At 37.0% G+C, this 6046-nt stretch overlaps 1 long non-coding RNA gene across 6 annotated transcripts; it reads left to right on the plus strand.

Moving 5' to 3' along the window:
• The first annotated feature begins 328 nt into the window (after nucleotides 1–328).
• LOC131605626 (uncharacterized) lies at nucleotides 329–4223 on the plus strand. 6 transcript variants are annotated; one of them, XR_009284689.1, is made up of 8 exons: nucleotides 329–450; nucleotides 544–900; nucleotides 1029–1102; nucleotides 1471–1681; nucleotides 2018–2396; nucleotides 2512–2671; nucleotides 2852–3123; nucleotides 3215–4223. It is a non-coding gene; the product is annotated as an uncharacterized LOC131605626 (long non-coding RNA). The 6 variants fall into 6 exon arrangements; XR_009284687.1 differs by having other exon boundaries at nucleotides 356–450; nucleotides 522–900; XR_009284691.1 differs by having other exon boundaries at nucleotides 362–900; nucleotides 2493–2671.
• The last annotated feature ends 1823 nt before the right edge of the window (nucleotides 4224–6046 follow it).

The following is a 6046-nucleotide window of genomic DNA, read 5'->3' on the forward strand; positions in this document are numbered from 1 at the left end:
TTTATCTAGTTCATAGAATTCAATCGATAATTATAAACACGTTGATTTGAAAAAATGTTGAATTGTAGTTACTACAGTATTTTATCTACAATATAAGAAAGTTAGATGTTCTGGAAAAGACCTAACTGCCCTTTTGCTTTGTTAGAGAGCCACGTGGCTACCTCCTTTGCATTTCTTTGCTTCTTGCTTTTGCTATCTGTCTCTCATTCCTTTTCCTATCTATCTCTCCCTCTTTCTCTCATTTTTGTTATCTCTTTCTCTCTCTCACGTCTCTGTTTTTCTTCTTCCTCTTCTTCTTCATTCACCCTCTTCTCCCTCTTTTTCTTCTTCCTCGAAACAAAAGGCTACAGTGGTGCGAACAGGAGAGAAGATGACGAAAGGCTAATCTGGCGACGATGTCAGATTCGTAACGAACATGTGGTGGTCGGCCACTGTTTATGCAATTTGAAGGTAATGTTTTATACCTTCACTCCAAATTGCTTCTGATATATTATGCTCTTCCTCTTCATCTTTTTTTCCAGATCCAACACTTTCGTGGCTTAGGTTTTCTAGATCCAACACTTTCGTGGCTTAGGGTTTCCAGATCCAACACTTTTATGACTTAGGGTTTGCGGATCCAACGCTTTCTGTTTCTTCTGTATAGGATGCAATAAGTGGTGGTGGTGGTTGTGTATCCTTCAACGATTGTCGACATCAACGACCTAAAGGAGTTATGGAAAAATCGCCGTTAAAATACACCACAAATGGAAAGTGACAACAACAACCAAAGAGCATTTTGAACGGGCGGTATTTGACAAGAACGTGAGTTTGTTATTTCCTAAAGAACTATTATTTTGACTCTGTTTTCGAACATCGATTGCAGGTGCAGAATTGTGGTACCGGTTTGGATTCGTGGAGCAGGTTCGTTATGTTTGTTGATAAACACATTTGGATTATAGCAACAACTATCTCTTTGTAGTGTTCCTTAAATTTTATTACACGCAAATTAATTTACCGGGTTGTTCTCTTTATTTGAATTTTACTATTAGGAACTGTAGGTAATACAAAAATCTGTCACCCAACCGAGTTTGATTCTTATCTCTGCATTCACACCGGCATCCAGGTAAAATCTACTTGACTAATATAATTATCTTTTCCATAGCCTGTCTATTTTAAGATTTTGAGACTGGAAATTGATTTTGGGAGTGTTCTCAACATGTTCGATTTAATTTCTCATTCAAGGAGTAAGTAATTATTGAAGTTTTATGATGTTTACTAATCATTTATAATTAACATATATATTATTGTTTATAAAAAAAAAACATATATATTATTATGGTTCCATCTGTGTGACAATGATCGTTAGTGGCGACGGTCACGCCATCATCATCATTGGATACCGAAATGGTAAAGATGGCAATAGCAGTAGGAGAGAGTTCTTGAAATGGAGGTGGAGTCAACTCACCACAATTTAATTTTCTCCATTGGCAGGTTAATCCGCATGGACATTGAGCACTCTCTTTGTATAATCGATGGTCTGAAAAGTTCCAATACGATAGCAAGATGAAACCATTTTCTCGTGTGATCATTTACGTCAAGAATTTATTGTACGCTTCGATTCTTCACCAGATATTGTGTTGGTATTCGTTGAGGACTGATAAATTGTTTGAATATTGGTACTAATATTTTTTGTTGCAAGCAGGTTAGTGACAGAATTCTCCAATGTCGATTTGTCAAAATTCTGATATGCTATAGCAATATAGTGCTGCTATAGCTTCTATTTAACACCAATGCTTTTAGTATAACAAAAACAAATGTTCGCGGTCGTTAGTTTATATAGCCAGGAATGGAAAGCCAAAAATATGCGGTTGCTGTATTGGCCTATGCTTAAACTGATGGGAAAATTTGCAAGCCGTTTAATCCATTAAGGAAGAGATATATAATTATTAACTTGCTTAGTTTGAATGACTAATTAGTGAAGTTTGATTTTCCAATTGATTAGGTTCCTATTGCTAACTCTTGTGTGTGATGGTTGCAGAACACTGTGATTGCATCGGCAGGTGGAAAAGGAATGGCGGCAGTGGCACTGAGAGTAGACAATGATAGAAATGTTCTATAGAGTTAATATTAAAGGAACACAAGACTCTTTTGGACAACACGGGAACTCACTATTTCTACCGGTGTCTCTTCAAAGGAAAATTTGATTTCATCTTTATTGGCAGTGCAATTTCAGTCTCCTGTTTATCACTCCCACCTTCATACAGCATATAACTTTTTATCTCTAACTATATGCCTTAGTTTTATAAAATTGAATTTAAGGGATGTAGTATGGTTTGGTTTCTTATTGTGGTGATGTGTTTTGCTGTTGTCTAGGTGTTTGCGGATGGTTTTTCCGCCTACAACATTGCTACACTCATGTATGTCAAAAAAGGATTGTTTTAAAAAAGTGTCAAACTTAATTTTTATTTCATTTTTGAAGCCTGATAATTTGATAATATTTACAACACTACAAGTACCCCAATCTATCTCCAGGAACACTAGCTGCACCAGTTGTTAACTTGCTTCAGCTGAAATGACGAGGAACTGAGAATTCATCACTGCAAGATCTCTTGCACGAACTAAAATATGCTCGAGAATCAGAGTCGTGCCATGCTTTCATGAACTCATATATCATACAAACAAAAAGGCTAATGTAAGTAACCATCAAAATTGAATTTATAACTTTGCAAATTTCTATAGAATTGAAATTTTTCAATTTTTGGAAAGTAACTGAAGACAAACTCCGGGAATTTCACTGAACAGGAACTGGATGAATTCACAACCCACAAAACATGAGATTAAACTGAATAAATTCTTACCCCCTCATCTGCAGGTGTATGTGCAAGGCTAGCTTTGAGCAAATTCCTCATCTGCAGCTGTAACCTACAACAATGCTCCTCTTATAAGTGTTCTTGCTCGGCTCGATGGTGATCATGGTGACATTGTGTTCAATGGACTTGTAAGCATATTGCTATTTTCATTTCAAATAATTGTTATGCGAAATTCTAATGAGAACATTGATCAGGTTCGTGCCTATGAAATATCAGTTGAGGTAGGAATTCTAACTCGGTGTTTGCGGATTTGGCTGAGTCGGTATCAGTTGAGGTAGGAATTTATGTGTATTACTTTTTCTTTCATTTTTCTACTCTGGACAATTGTTAGTGACAACAATGATTTGTGTTTTTGGTTGAATCAGTTGTAAATTGTTGTGGTTCATATAATCTGTTATACATGGTAAGTATTAGGGAGCTTTAAACCGCTGAGCATATTTTGGAGCAAGTCTTATTTTAATAGCTTATGTGCATTAAGATAAGACTTTGAGATGAGAGTGAAACTACTGATGCAGCAGGTTTTGACTTGGGAGATTTGTTTCCTTATGCTAAATGGCTACAACACGTTATTGGTTTGAGGCTTAAGCTTGAGAGATCGTTTCCAAGCGGAGGTCCCGGAATGGACTGGTGTAGCTTCTGAGTAACTCTAAACAGTTAGGCACACAAGTATGGCCTGTTAAAGTTGATGATTCAAAAGCTACTTCTGAAACAGATCTTGCTGGGAGAGGAAGACGAGGAAAGTGCAGCTGCAGTGTTCAAGGTTTTGTTGACTGTGTTTTACCCATGGGGATTTGACCGAATGGGCGAGGAAGTTTCACTTCGATGGACTGCTGAAGAATAAAAAAAAATTAAGGATGCAATGGGGTTAAATATCCCCTCCCAAAACAAGTCTTTTTGGAACAAGCCATCCAAATACTTTCAAAAGAAGACAAGAAAATACATGGTGATGAACTATTACTTCAATTTATATCTTATTCAACTGAGAAGCTATCAGAATCGTGTGACTCCGGATACTGTTGACAGCGATGAAGATGAAGTCGAATTTGGATCTTTTGGTGATGGATTTGGGAGAAAAGCTATCAAGCATCCATATATGGAGTTTATGGAGTGTTCATAGAACACACAGTGTTTTGATTTTGAGTAGACAAAACAAGGTGATAATTCGATAAATGCATCATAGCCATTTTGAGATTGAGAAAATAATTTCTTGGATCAGACTTGCATGCTGTTTTCTTTCTCCTTTCTTCATATCAGGAATGCATTCCTTCCCTAGGAAATTTTTGGTGAACATACATCATAGAAATGGAGAGAGATCATCTGCACACACTTATTTCCATTTGAAAGCAGTGGCTTCAATTGCAGATTGAAAAAATAGCAGCCTGATTTGAAGGATAGAAAAACACTTAGAAAGGGGGGGTTTGAATAAGTGTAGCTTTAAAAACTTGACAGATAAAAATAAATTGCACAGTTATTTTTATCCTGGTTCGTTGTTAACTAAACTACTCCAGTCCACCCCCGCAGAGATGATTTACCTCAACTGAGGATTTAATCCACTAATCGCACGGATTACAATGGTTTTCCACTTAGTCAGCAACTAAGTCTTCCAGAGTCTTCTGATCACACACTGATCACTCCAGGAACAACTGCTTAGATACCCTCTAAGACTTTTCTAGAGTATACTGATCCACACGATCACTCTAGTTACAACCTGCTTAGATAACCTCTAAGACTTCCTAGAGTATTCTGATCCACACGATCACTCTAGTTCCTTACAACTTAATGTAATCAATTCTAAGAGTATTACAATTGCTTCTTAAAAGCGATAATCACAAACTGTGATATTTCTCTTAACGTTTAAGCTTAATCTCACTAATATATTACAACAGCAATGTAGTGAGCTTTGATGAAGATGAAGATTCTGAGCTTTGAATTTGAACAGCGTTTCAGCAAGTTTAATATGAGTTGTTTTGGTGCAGAATCGTTAACCTTGCTTCTCATCAGAACTTCATATTTATAGGCGTTGGAGAAGATGACCGTTGAGTGCATTTAATGCTTTGCGTGTTCCGTACAGCATCGCATTTAATGTTATACGCTTTTGTCAACTACCTCGAGCCTTGTTCACGCTGTGTCTACTGACGTAGCCTTTAGTAGCTTTTAACGTTCCTTTTGTCAGTCAGCGTAGCTTGCCACTTGTACTTTCTTCTGATCTGATGTTTGTGAATACAACGTTTGAATATCATCAGAGTCAAACAGCTTGGTGCATAGCATCTTCTGATCTTCTGACCTTGAAGTGCTTCTGAGCGTGATACCATCAGAACTTCAGTGCTTCTGTTCTCTTGTTCTTCTGATGCTTCCATAGACCCATGTTCTGATTCTGCTTCGACCATCTTCTGATGTCTTGCCAGACCATGTTCTGATGTTGCATGCTGAACCCTTTGAGACAAAGCTTCTGAGCGCTGAATTATGCGTACTCTTTATATATTTCCTGAAAAGGAAATTGCATTGGATTAGAGTACCATATTATCTTAAGCAAAATTCATATTATTGTTATCATCAAAACTAAGATAATTGATCAGAACAAATCTTGTTCTAACAATCTCCCCCTTTTTGATGATGACAAAAACATATATAAATGATATGAATTTGCGATCAGAAAGAACAGACGGCAAAAGACAAATTACACAGCTATAGCATAAGCATATGAATATGTCTCCCCCTGAGATTAACAATCTCCCCCTGAGATAAATAATCTCCCCCTGAAATAAATACTCGAAGAACTTTAATAAAAGACTTCCCTGATTATTTCAGTAGAGACGATCATATAGGCTTCTGACTTTAGAGAATTCATAGCTTCTGACTTCTGCTTCCATTGGACAGCTTCAGAACTAGAATTTCTTTAGATCCCTAGAACACTCACAGCTTCTGATTCTTGCTTCCATCTAGGACAGCTTCAGAACTTGAATTTCTTTGATCTTCTGAACATTCACAGCTTCTGACTTCTGCTTCCATCTAGGACAGCTTCAGAACTTGAATTTCTTTGATCTTCTGAACATTCACAGCTTCTGATTTCTGCTTCCATTTAGGACAGCTTCAGAACTTGAGTTTTCTGGATCTTTAGAACATTCGCAGCTTCTGATTTCTGCTTCCCTCGGATAGCTTCAGAGCTTTGAATTTTTACCAACATCACTTCATGCTAG

Source organism: Vicia villosa, linkage group LG1 (genome assembly GCF_029867415.1).
Source record: "Vicia villosa cultivar HV-30 ecotype Madison, WI linkage group LG1, Vvil1.0, whole genome shotgun sequence".
NCBI classification, from domain to species: Eukaryota; Viridiplantae; Streptophyta; class Magnoliopsida; order Fabales; family Fabaceae; genus Vicia; species Vicia villosa.